Source organism: Xiphophorus couchianus, chromosome 3 (genome assembly GCF_001444195.1).
Source record: "Xiphophorus couchianus chromosome 3, X_couchianus-1.0, whole genome shotgun sequence".
Taxonomy (NCBI): Eukaryota; Metazoa; Chordata; class Actinopteri; order Cyprinodontiformes; family Poeciliidae; genus Xiphophorus; species Xiphophorus couchianus.
The window spans coordinates 7,979,850-7,994,443 of NC_040230.1; positions in this window are offsets into that span (position 1 = coordinate 7,979,850).

The window sequence follows — 14,594 nt, forward strand, 5'->3', positions numbered from 1 at the left end:
TGGTGGCATTGGTTACCGCCGTATTTCTAAAATTTTGAATGTTCCAGTGAGCTCTTTTGTGACCAAAATCTGGAAATGGAAAGAACAACATTTTACCACAAACTTGCCTTTCTTAATACTCGCAAGAGGAGTCATATAAACATTATCCAGAAAAGGTTTCCAAGAGCCAAAGACCACTTGCCAAGAGCTTTAGAAAGATCTGAAATTAGCAGGTCCAGTTTTTCTTTTCATGAAAGCAATGAATAATAACAGTTTTGCACCCTCGCTGCTCAAGACTCTACTGTGTAAGAAAACGCATGTTGAAGCTTGCTTAGAGTTTAATGTGAAGCAATTGGAAAAGCCAGTGAAATACTGGGAGAGAGCAGAATGGTCAAAACATTTAACTCTTAGGATTTTATTGCACGTACCATGAATAGAGGAGGGAAGGAACATTAGAATTTGTATGTGATGACAGTTTTACAGTAAACAAATATTTATTGCTATCACAATATTTATTGTGTTAATAAATAAAAGCACTGAAATAGATTCATGTGTAAGTGACAAAACAGTTGCATCTGTCAATATATACAAAAGATGAATAAAATACATTTTAATGTCTTATTTTTAATCAAAGTGTGTGAGTGTGTATGTGTTTGCAAGTGAAATATTTGCTTTTTCTTTTATAGACCACTGTGAATTCTTTTAATAACTGAGAATAACTGATTGTTATTTCGTTGGGCAAAGCACTTGTTCTGCCTGAGACATCTTGGCAACTATAAATAAGTCTTTGTCTCATTTAGTGTAATGACCTTGGACTGATGTGTGAAGAGCGGTGCTGTGCCTACATGTGTGGCTGTGAATGACACAAAGACAAGAAAAGAGGCAGATGCAGTGAGTAGGTGTGTGCATGTTATGTTTTAGTTTGTGTTATGATATTGTAGTTCAAGTTCTTACAGTGCTTGACAAAAATATTCATGTCCCTTAAATAGTTTCTTATTTTGTCACATTACAAACACAAATGTAATTTTTTTTCTTATTGAGTTTTTAATCATATTTTCCAATATAAGGTGGCACATAATTGTAAGGTAGTAACCAAAAGAAGCATGTTTTAAACATTTGTTTTCAATAACACTAGGTCAATTCTTTACAGAAATTGACAATGGAAACTCCCTTCCATTGTAACAGGCTGCTTTTACGTTGGAGCCCAGTCTACCTTTGAGTTGGTAGGCTGAGCTCTAACAGTCAACTTCTATCACCAACAATCGGAGCTCAAATTAGAGTCATCTCTTCAACAAGAGAAAAGGATGAATTTAAAGGAAGAACAACAAGCAGGCTATGTTGGATCTAGTAGAGTCAGCTGAGCGCCCATGTATCAGCCCAGAGGAGCCTTTACTGGTGGCACATTCCCACAATCAGAAGTGAACAGTGGAAACAGGACATTAAATGATCAACATAAGACATGTAACCATTGTTATTATTACATAAAACATGTGAAAATGCCTTGAAAAAAACGACCATCAGGCAAACTTGCTGTTGAGGAGTGTTCCCGTTTGTTGGCATTATAGCCACTATTGCTATCTGTTAGCTTCTTATAAAATAGTATATGAAACAACACTCACCATTGCAAAGACTAAACCATATTTACTGTGGAGCTGTTTGGTACTGAGATTCTGGAAAGGAATCTGGTGGAAACGGCTGAGGTGATTTGGGCTTCTAGTCAAGATCCCAGGTATTGTCATTCAAACATGTTGGGTGGAGACCCCAGAACAGATGGGGTAACTCAAAATGAGCTTGCTAGTGTGGCAGAACGGATCCAGGGATGGGTGTAGGATCGGTGTTTTGATGAAAACACTGAAAAGAACCAGAACCAATCTCATCTTTTTTCCAAAAGCCGATCAACTTGCATTGAGCCACAGTGACAATGAATAGAAGCAGTCACAGGACAGTTGTTTTCACTCAAAACAATTTTGTATTGATTTGCACTGACCCTAACCTCATCCAAGAAAACATTGCCTCAAACAGCCCTAAAGGAGTTAAAATATGCTTTCTTCATTTTGCAACATGCTTTTGTAAGATTTGAGTTATGTGTCTGCTTTGTCTCATTTATTATCAATTTATATATGCATAAACATGATACAAATGCACATTAGTACAAATTTCAAAATTGCTCATGTTCAGGAGTATAGTCACAACAGCTTCTCCTCTGTCTCTCTTTTCTTTTCCTTCTCTCTCTTCCTCTCTCTCTGTCAGCTCATCCTATTCTCATTTAACCGACCATAGAAAGAGGAGGTGGAGGGGCAGCAGCGGCGAGCAAGGCCACAGTCTTATTAGTGATAATGAGAGAGAGCCACTCTGCCAATTTACATCCGTAATCTGATATTAGCTCTTGCCACCCGCACTAAAGCGGCACATGCATACGCACACGGTCGTGAACAAAAAGCACAAACACTCAAAAGCAGCCGCAGAGCCGCACAAAATCACATGTTTGAAATTACTTATTCATATTTATGAAAAAGAGCAAAACTGCTTTTGGGCGAATACCAAAGTGCCCCCTGAAGAAAAAGAAAATATTCGCCAATTTCAGAAATAATCAAATTCAAAGAAGATAGTGGGTAGTAGCTAAATAATGTCCATAAATCGAACAAGTCACAATGCCATCTAACACGTTCGAGAGAATAATATTCTATCTCAAAAAATCTAAATAGTCTGCCATGATGCGGCAAAGAATTTGTGCTGTAATGGTAACTTATTAAAGATACTTCTAAAGGGACTTTTGTCATGGAATTCTCAGCAGATGTTGGCAATGACCCACGTAACTCAGAAATCATAACAAACAAATCTATGAAATCTGTGAACTATGTTATGTATCATAAAGTCTAATGGCAAAATAAATATTGGACATACAAAAAAGGCTACAGAAAGGCACAAAAGGCTAATAAATGAGATGACATTTGTCTGTACTTAGAATTCAATCTTTCTTTATCAGTGCAAGTTAATACCAACTAGTTCTATCATAGCTGGTAAACTACTGAACATTATTTGGAAGATTTCATGCAGTATAAAGTTAGACTAATAATAAAAACACCTTAGCAGTGCTGCTAGATGATAAGCTCCATGCATTCCTGATGCAGTAAATCATACAAAAGGCCCAACCAAGTACTCAGTGCATATACATACTTTTCAAAAGTCTTAACATTTCTATTGCTTTTGTTTTTAATAACAGAAAATGTGGAGGATCCCCTGAAAAGGGTTGTGGACAAGAGATGTTTTTAGTCTCAAAGATTTAGAGACGTTTTGTAAGGCACAGTGAACAAATATTGCCAAGTGAAGCTGTAGTAGGAGGGAATTCTGGGCCGCAGACAAAGGCTTTATAGTGGTGAAAGATTTCAAACAAAGAAGAATGAAACGGAATACATGATAAAGATTTATTTCACTGACACACTCACACACACACCCCTGCACACATATGTAGAAAATGTTTTGATTTGATTTATCATGTAATTTTTAATACACACAAGACCTGCCGCTTTAATAGGGTTGTCTGGACTTTTGACAGTCCGTGTATGCATCAGGTAGCTGGTTCATGTTTTGTTGTGAAGCCATCTTGTGGCATGAAGTTGGATTGAAATTCAATTCAGCATCCACTATGCTCTGATGCAATAGTGTTCTTTAAAAGAAGTTGTTTCTAGGCCTATACATCATTTATTTTTTTCTTCACCTTTTCATGTTTTTATGGTAGAAAGCTGCATGGAAGTGATGCAAGAATATGACGATCTGCATCAATCAACTAAATATGACATGCAGCACAAGCCGCATGTCATATTTAGTTTGTATTTGTTAATATTAGAATTTTAATGTAATTAGTTTCAAATGATCTTTCCCTAGATTTCAATGTTACTGACATGCAAAGTACCCAAATGTATTCCATGAGGGATACACCTGTGTTGTCAGTCTTTCTTTTTTCTTAATAATGTCTTTTAGAAACTTAGCTCTTTATGGTTGTGCACTGGGAGGGATTTCTGGGCTTCAGGCAAAACCTTGATGGAGAACAGATCAGAAAATCTGCCACAATACAAGGAAGGAGTTTTAATTTCAGTTTATGCCGATCACATCAATGGGGTAATAATCACTAAATACAATGATTAAAGTGTAGCAGAGGCTCTGGGAACATAACCAAATGTAATCCTAATTGGAAAATGGTCTACTAGATTTTGACTTGCACCTATTTATAGACTTTTATTTCCTTCCTAATCTATGTTTTTCTAAAGTTCCTTCAAAGCATCTCATGCTAAGCAAACATTTAACATAGCTGGTGGAAGTGGTGGCTGGTTCTCCTGATATACACATATTAAATTCAATTTTTACCTTTGTATTATGCCTCTGAATATTTTTTTCTTCTTTTCACACTGACAGCTGTTTATTAAAAGCAAGAACCTTTATGCATGGCCTGAAGATTGTCCACAAACAGTTTGAGCAGCACAGTTAGGATTTTGGATGTTAACTTGGCCTCCAAATTTGATACATGGAGATCCACCTTGAAACTGAAAAATCTTAAATGATCAGCAAAGGGAGGATCTGGAACCTATCAGACATTGGTCATAAGGTTAAGCCTAATTTGTGTATATTTTCAATTTATATAATCTCAAAATGCACGCCTAGTATTGTTTCCTTCAAATGTGAAATGACAACACATCCTTATCACATCACAAACCCAAAAAAACACTATAATTCTTGAATCCAGGCAACTGACCAATCAAGGAGATTCTCTCAAGCGAACACTGAAAGATTTTGTCGAGCAATTCCTGTCGACATGGTAATGAATATTCAATATAAGCTGTAGCAGAAAACCTTTCAATTCTTCTCTGTCCCTTGTGTATCAATTAGATACAAACCACCCAGAATCAGCTAATTGTCTTGAGCACTAAAGCATGTATGAAAGGTTTCCCACTGTCTATCCGCAGGCTAAAATATGAGTTTCATCTCCAAGGGTGACAGAACATTATGCAAGCCAGAGGGGGAACCTTTTAGCTGTAATATCACACACTTATACTATATTGTCATGTACAGCTGCAGCTCTGAGATCTCTTTCTTTCATTACACACTGCCATTACACTTCTCCATTTCTGCATAATTTCAATCGAGATTTCATCATCCAGTCGTGCCTGGAAGTCGGGTTTTAAGTGCCATATGGATCTGGAGAAAGCTTCTAATAACAGCACATCTTATTCTAATCTAGTCAGATCCAGAACATTAAAAGCAGTTTCCCTAATGCAAATAGAGTACATTGTTGTCATATATCTGGACAGGTTTTGGCAGTAAGTCTTCCAGCGCATTGTCATTTGTTTACTGCTTTTCAGAATTAGTGCAAATGGAGAGTTAAAAAAAACACGCACAACTTGAGTTGGATTTGGCTTGAATTTCCTAAATCGATGATAATTCATTTAAAAATAAGATATTAAAAAAATCTGCAAGAGTTTTGCTTTTTTATGTCTTTTGATGATGTAAAATGGATTCTAAACAAGTGAGTTTAAGAACTGGTCTCCTAATAATCTTTTTAACACCAAAAAACTGCTGAACACTAAGGAGTTTTAATAATGAATAAAAGACCAATTAAAAAATTTAAAGAGATTCAAAGGTTTTCTTTTTTCTTTTTTCGAGTATTATTTGTTACACTGGGAGTCCCTACAGTGGGGCCAGGTGGTACAGTATCTATAATTAAAACAAACTAGATGCCATGTTTCAAAGGTTGCCAAGATCTCCATGTTAGTTTGATACCCCCTACTGACCCTTTCACACACTGATAGTGCAACAGTGGTGCTAAAAAAGACCCCTTGCCTTTGCTTGTTCTCTCAGACTCCAAACAGAGCTAGCATAATGCTGCTCTGTGGGTGCTTTCAAACTGTGCTGGTACTCCAGACTTGTAGGTGTGGTATGTTGCATGGCAGCATTGGGGAGTCACATGGATACTTTGCTAAGCCTGCTCTCTTTTGCACAAATACTTTAACTTTGCCTTACGAGTATCGCCATCTGGGATTTGAACTTCCAACATCTAGGTGATCTAGGGGTGAGTGTGTGTTCTTCTGTGTTGTGTTTCCCCCTTTTCTCTCCTTTCTCTCATTGCTTTTGATTATCTCTGAGGGAAAGGCTCCTCCTGCTGTGCTGCTCACTCACCTGTTTTCAATCACCTTATCAAGCCATGCTTCCAAAGAACCAGCAGGGCCTCTCTGGGCTGCCTGATTGTCCAACTTTGATGCAAACAACCTACCAGAAGTTGCCTTGAGTCTACATCAGAGTCTTGCTCAGACTCTAAAGTCCATTCTTGGTTCATGCAGCCACAAACAATACCTACCTAGTTGCCACTGGTTCTGCTGCTCCATCTTGTTAATCTTTATTTCCCTGCCTGTCAGCCTTCACCAACAAACAACTAGATATCAACAAGTCCATCAGTGGAAACATAAGAACTCACATACTACTACCCAGCTCAGCTATGCTATAGTTCACAGCCCTTTTCCGTTCACCAAAAAGCGAAAGCAGAAAAATTACAGTCTCTCGCTTGCTTTTAAATGTTATCCAGAGATATTCGGGATATGGAAATAAAGCTCCAGCTTTGCATTTCTAACCATCTGAACCTGTAACATATGCAACTTGATCGCTAACTAGGTCATCTAAAAATATTTCATAATCCTGAGATGTTATGTATTTTACAAATGTATTCTTCTGTTACAGAATTGTCCCAAATGTCACAATGACTCCAAACGGTTTTAACTAATCATACACACAATAGGTGAAGATTCACTCACCCCAGCATGCTGAGCATTTAAATTGGCTGAGATAGCAACTGTTGGGCTGATAAGTATTTTTCCCTCTAGGAGGAACTAGGTTTGGGAAAAATATGCCAGTAATTTCCCAGTTCAAGCAACTTGTATTGGCACAGTTTGAATTGTATATTTCACATCCCTCATCTCAACATGCATGCGCTATGCAAAACAGGGTGCATCATACATGACAAACATGTTTCAGTGATGTGATAGGACTTAGGTTTTTAAATACGCCACTATAGTAGTTTAAATAAGTAACAGTGGGACAGCAGCTTTTAGAATAAGAAGCTTTCATGAGAGGGAAACACTGTACAAATTAAACATTGTCATAACTTGGCACAAAAGTAGTTATTTTGATTTTTGTTGCATTTTTGTGTACTTTAAACACTAGTGCCAAGTTGTAGCAGAAAACCACACAAGGGGAACTCTAATTTGTCAGACTTCTTGAAGTCTAAATATGGGTCTTAACGCTAATCTCAGGGTCATTGTTGATTCATGTCTGAATTCTTCTGGTAAAGGAAAATAGAGTACATTTTTAGAGTGTCTTGTTCTTGAAAATCATTTTGGCTTCACAGTTGTAGAATAATTACTAATTTGTGAAAAGGATATTTCATTGAGAAAAGCCTGAGAAGCTGAAATTGTAGCAAAAATTATTTGCAAGGATGACAAATGCAGAAAACCATAATTGTCAGACACATGACAATGCCAGAATGAGAGGCTATACTATATTTAAAATCAAAACCCCATTTTAAGAGGCCTAAATTATGGAGGTATTCCAGTGAGCTGTCAGCTCTCATCTTAGTGTAGCCACTTTTGTACCAAAAGCAAGAACAGTATTTGAATTTAGACGTCTTGCTGTTTTAATGCTGCTGAGTCAGACTTGGTTAATCTCGGAAAATCCATTTTGGTAAAGAGAAGGAAAAAAAATAGAGATTAGACGAAAACCAAGTTTGGCACGGCAGAGTGAAGTACCTGCAGAACTTTCAAACTCTTCAATAAATCACAATGCCTTTAATTAGGGTTTACCCATTCTAAAATGATCCCTTAATCTACACTTTGAAGAGAATGCTTCCCTTTTAGCCTCCACTCCAGGTGCATTTAACTTTGTGCCAAGAACCTCTTATAGTTTCAAAATGGGCAGAAATGCCACCAGCACTGAGTTTTCAGTTTTCTGTCTGAGAGGGACTTCTTCTGCCTTTCAGTATTGCGTGCTGTCTCCTCTGCACGGTGCTGGGGCTCTGCAGCACATACACTTTCTCACCAATTACCTGTCTCTATCTCTACGTCTGTGCTGTGTGATTGAGAGATGGTGTGAGGGGAAGAGAAAGTGAGAATGTGTGTGTGTGTTTATTCACATATAAGTCCTTATGTGTGTGGTGGTGGTGTGTGTGTGTGTCTACATCACATTCTTCTGCCTGTTTCCCCCTCCGGATCTCATGTATAATTTATGAACCTCTCATGAATATGCTAATTAGCCGACGTGCAGGGAGAGGTGAGAGGGCTTCCCCTGTTCTATTCTTACATTCGTCTGATGAGGGGGGGACGGGGAGAGGGATGGAGAAGCGGCACTGGGGGAAAAACTGGTAGAGTTTGGGTTGTTGGTGAAGAGGGAGAGGGAATAAGTGAAAGAGAGGAAAGACGAAGGGCAGAGGAGGAAAATGCTGGAGGAAAAAGTGTGGAAATACATTTATTAAATCCTGGGCGTTCAACAAATAGGTATTGTGGCAATATGGACGGTGGCGAGCCCATGTTGTGCTATATTGTGTTGGAAACAAATGAATCACCCATGCTGAGGGGACGTGGAGAGGCGAGATTGGAGGAGGTAGCTGGAGAAACGGGGGAAGATGAGAGGAAACAAAAAAAAAGGAGGGAGGGGGAATAGTTGTCATTGTTCCATCGACATTTCAGTCGTGTTTCTGAGAGCCCAGACAGGCAGGCAAATAGGACCGTTATTCCAGTTTCAATTGCTTCTCCCATAAATAGATGATAGCAGCCAAGTTTGTGAAGAGACACAGAAAAACACCCTTCAGAGTATTGCTGCAGACAAAGGCAATCTGAGGGTGACGCAAGCTCCCACACCTAATCAGATAAATTGCAGGGAAAGACAGGTAGAAGGTAGAGAGATTAATCCAATAGCTGACAAACGAGCCAACTAAACATCAAACGCTTCGTCTTCAAAGTTGCATAACATGAAAAACCCTTTAAACCACATCAAAGTCCTCACAGACAGCTGAGGGAAGATCTCACTCTTCTTTTTCCCCCCTCTTTTCTTGAACTCTGTCAGTCTATCTGCAAGCTTCTCTCCATCTTCTTCTTCAATCAGGGGGACTGAGTGTGATGTGAAATTGTGCATTTTATGCAATGCATGTGTTTGCACATGCATGCAAACATGTGCACACCGCCTGGATGAATGCACATGTAGCTGAGTGTGAGGCTACATTTTTGAGAATGCTTTCGTGTGTGTGTGGGGGCGTGTGTAGGGGTGTGTTTGCGTGCGTGTGTGTAGCGTTTCCCTCCTGGCACCCTGTGGGTATTGGGAGCATTCCAGCGGGCAGCTGATGATTCAGCATCTGTCGCCCTGCTTATGTAAGAGAGCAGACATGGTCCGGATGGCTGACTGGCTGAGTTAACTGACTGACTGGATGAATCAAGTGAAGGCCTGACCAACTGACTCAGTAAATGAAATCAACAACTTACAGACTGACAGAATGACTAAAAAATGCTAACAGACATGCGTTGGTTGCATTCCATCAAATTAGGCGGAGTGTAAAGTGATGCTTAATGATACTGACAGGAGTTTAGTATCAGCTGATGATGCTTTAAGTGTATGTCTGTGAATGCTGTTGTTACTGGTTTGCAAGACAATCTCTTCAAAAAGGAGATGATAAGTTTTGAATTGCAGCGCAAACAATTAAAAAGCCTTTCACTGTTCTTTCTGGCACCGTGTTGAGAGCAGAAATTGTTGGTTTCAATAAAGAAAAGCTTGATGTTTCTGCAGTAAGTTAAAACAAATGTATATGCCTTTATGTCGAGAATCAGAAGAAAAAAATATTCCTTAAATATAGGAAAGCAGAAATGGAATTTATTTAAAAATATATATTTCGGCTGTAAAAATTAAACCTAATGTAAAAGCATTACTCCAACTCCAGACTACTTAACTATAAAAGCTCTTTATTGGTCAGATAGTCAAATTCCCTGAATGAAATCCAATTGAAAATCAGTACCAATGCCTCAAAATTTATGTTCACAAGATTTCTCTGTTCAGGATTTAACAATTTGAGTATTTTGCAGCAAAGAATTGTTAAAAATTACCAATTCTATGATAGAAATTCACTGCTAGAGACATACTGTTCAAAGATATGCCAATTGTAAAACAAATGTTGGCTTTTTGTAAAAATATAACAAACAAACAAGAAAATAACACTGCAACTTCACAGTAATGCATTACTTTGTGTTGGTCTATTATATATAATATATTCAGGGGATATAAATAAATGATGTAGGTCTCAATAACAGCATGTTTTAATTCTGGTTGTGATCTAATTGCATGTTACTCAATAGTTTCCATCTATTAATCGACTGCTGTCAAAAAAGTCAACAAAGTTGCAAAAGCATGAAGGTGAAGAATACAGGCGCTCACAAAAACAGATGGAGATGTCTTGAAAATGATGCCCTAGGGTATGGAGAAATATGAGTTCAGGGAATTAAAAAAAAAAAAAAAGAAACTTTGCAGAGAGAGCTGTTGCTAAGATGTTGTTATGAGTTAACGTTGATGATGGGAATACTTCTACTCAGTATTTAAACTATGATCCCCTGCTCTGTGAAAAAGAAATAAACAGGAAAAAGACACATTCTTTTTTCTGTTTTATGTGGGTATTTTTTCCAGACAGTCCAACACAAAAAGTTCCATTTAAATGAGTACTGAAGAGGACAGAAAGTATTATTTAAAAGTCCCAGACATTATCACTTCATTAGCTAACTGAAAATACCAAGGGGAACACTAAAACCATTGGCTTTCTTTTGAGCACAAACGATTTACCAGCTGGTTCATTCGCACGCACCTTTCCTGATCCCTTTTTAGTCGACTCACCAGCCTATTGATGCTGACCAACCAGTCTCTTGGCTTGAGCACGGGATAACTGACTGTAATGGCACACTTGCTGGCTGACTGGAGCTAAATAGACCTGATGGTTGACTGAATGTCTAATTACACGTCTGATTGGCTGGTTGCGGTCAGGCCAGGAGCAGTGAGAACAGGCACAGAGGCAAACCTGGGTTCATTACAGTAAACTTGGGACAGGCAGCAGTGACAGGCAGAGAGAAAGAGAGAGCAGACACTGGAAACAGCTGAGAGTGACATGAATTCAACAAACTACCATGCAAATAGATGCTGTTACAGAGACGGTCTGTACCTTACATATGGGTAGAATAACAAATACTGTGCACACATGCACATAAAATGGAAGCAACTGGTGTAAGGACATGCACAAACAAGATCATGCGAGTGCACATTTACATTTTTTAGATGTAATGGAGGCTATGAGCAATGAAAAAAAAAGTAGTCTGCTTGTTTTTTTGTGGGAACCCTCTTAAATTGCGCTCCATGAAAATACTATCAAAACTCCTGTGGTATGCTGTGGCTGGCTAATGACGCTGAAGTTGGTTCCTGAGTCCCAGCACTAAATTAAGGGAACATTTCACTGTTTGCTTTAATTCTGGACTGCATTTAAATATAATACATGTAGAGTAGGAAAACATACTCTTGATTTTTTAATTCCTTCATAACCGTTTAGTCAACGCAAATGGTGTCCATCATGTTTTTCTTTTTTTTTTTTTTTGCCTTTGAAGGGTTATTGCACAGTCAAAAGACACAGAAATTCTGAAAAGCAACAAGATACATTTGTATAATTTGAAGTTTAAGGGGAAAAAGCACTCACTAAACACACTTTTTTTTTTTTTACAAAGCTTTAGGTTTAAAATCAAAATATTTTCGAGTGGCTTGTATGTAATCATTGTTACAACTATTAGCCATAATTTGAGATTCATGAACACTTTAATCTATTTTTTAAAAGCAAAAAATAGCACTTCCAATGTTTGATTAATTTTTATTTTTTATTTTTTGTATTAGGACCAACTCAGATTAAAACACTGTTTTTAAACATGATAATGAACTCATGGAAAGTTTTATTTATTTATTTTTTTTAGTTTCAAGGACCGCAAGGATTAATCTGAGACAAATCAAATCAAATGAATTAGACTGCAGGCAGAGCAGTGGAGATGGACAACAACTGTGAGGAGGACCAAAACTGTCAGGTTGTGGAAAGGTGAAAGACAAACTGAGCTTTGACACAAAGAAACTGTAAATAAAGTAGAAAGGAATATCACTGATCTAATAGAACACCATTTAAAGCACACAAGACAAAACTAATGAGTAAGTAAACCAGTACAATGGAATAAACTTAAATGGCAAATTCTGAGAAATTTAATAAACAACAAAGGACTGATCAAAAACAAAAAATCAGCTGGAACCCATAGAACCCAATGATCATAACAGTGCTCTGTATCGGAATGACCTCCACAGCCACCAGAAAACCCAACAGAGGATCTTTGAAATAGCTACATCATGAATGTGCAACAACTGTGTGATACAATTATGTTTATAAGGACTGACATGAGGTCAGATGAATGCTTTCAAATGTTTGGTAAATTTATGCCATGAAGAATTTATACAGTTATAAAATCAAACATGTCAGTTCAACACTTAATGATTCTGACAAGTTAGATTAGTAAAAATGAACTGATATTTGTAGAATAGGCTTTGTCGAAGTAATACCATTTCATACTATACCAGATCATACCAACTTTATTTATGAAGTGTAAAACAAGTAAAAGTGAAACAAAGTGCTACACAGAACAACGCATTTAAAGCAAAAAAAATGCAAATACAAAAGAAGCAAGAAATGCAAATACATTGAAAGTAAAAAAAAAAAAAATACACACAATAAAGATTAAACACAATGAAACCAATTAAAATGAATCTGTCATGCTAAATTTCACTGATATTGAAAGTGAAAGGATTAAAATGGGTTTTAAGATGAGTTTTAAAAGCAGGTGGTGAAGGAACTTCTCTAGTGTGTAAGGTTGCTGTGTTTCCAGGTGGAGGGCCTCGCCCAGGATGCCCAATTATACAAGAACTACAACTGTTCAGGTGCCTTATTGAGCCTGTTTGATAGTCTAGGGAAAGCATCAGGTACATCGATGGTTATAAGGATGAAAAGAAAAAAAAAAACTTGAAACAAAAAACAAAATGTTGAAACATTAGAGGATTAACCTTCAGCTGACAAAAACTACTTGGAAAAGTCGCCCCCTTTCAGTCCTTGTGTACAGAGCAGGTCAGATCACATAAACACTAACACTCTGACGCCCTGCCTGCTGCACACACCAGACAAATGTGCAAAACTAAGTCACAATAACATCCAGAGTGAGTGGATTCTTCTCATCACCTTAAAGAGGAATACGCCTCCAACAACACATGAACACATGTACCCATCGCACTTTCCAGTTCACACAATCTCAATTTAGTGGCCGCTGACAGAGGGGGGGAAAGAAGAAGAAGAGAAAAGGAGGGAGACAACAGTGGGCGTGAGAGAGAGGGAGAAAAAGCAGAAGAGGTGTCGCCTCCCCTCCCTGATCCCTTATGCTAAGAGGGATTTGCATACATTTTTAATCAAAGCAAATTAGATCATAACCAAATTAAATCACACTTTCCAGCAGCCCCCTTCTCTGTCTGCCTCCTATTCCATCCTCCCACCTATTCTTCATCATTTAATTATAGGCACTAATAGGTATGGTTAGACCAATAGGATTAGAAAAAAAGAAGGCTCTGCATACATATGAAGCTAACTTAAAAAAAAAAAAAAAAAAGAGTACTGCATATATAAGGGACATGTTCGCCTCTATTGCTGGATTTCCACATATACTATCGACAATAAAGTTTCTGGCTATACTGCTTTAAGTCTGAGCAACATTTGGTGGTTTTGCTACTATTGCTGTCTTACACGCACCAACAAATACGTAGCAACAAATCAATTCAAACTCAAACAAAGCAAACACCAACGTTGGCTAACAGATCAGTCACACACCACAGAAACCAGACACCTCCTCCCACATTCCTCTCCACACCCTATGCTGATAAACAGATTGGAATCAGCGCCCACTGCCATCTCCTGCCAGCAGATAGTTTCCACAGTTGTCCAATAGCTCAGTCACAACCCTATTACAGACAGTCGTCATGAGCTTCACCTACTCTGCAACAATACATCACAAACATGATCTGTTGCAATTTGCACACACGCCGGCGTATTGCTGTATGTACATAAACGCATGCTTACGTTCACATGCTGGTATTTAGTCTGTTTCTTGTTAACATGCTCATAGTGCCAGTGGCGCTATTAGAGATGTGGATTTTTATGCTCCAAAATATAACAAGAAAAATCCTATCATTAATTCCTCAACTAATTAATTCACAAGAGGAGGAAGAAAGCAAAAATAAAAGGAAAGTAAAATCATCACACTTAGAATAAATGCTAATACTATAGTAGTAGTATTATCAACCTCCTTGAGCATTAGAGTTTGTTCTCAGTTTTTAGCGACATTTTGTGTTGAAATATGTTGTTTTAATTGACAAATTTTAGGACATTTACGCCTTCATTCATTCAAAGAAAAAAAAAAAGCGATTACATAAAGATAATATCTATCTCTTATTTAATCTTCTTTTAATCTCACATATAATAATTT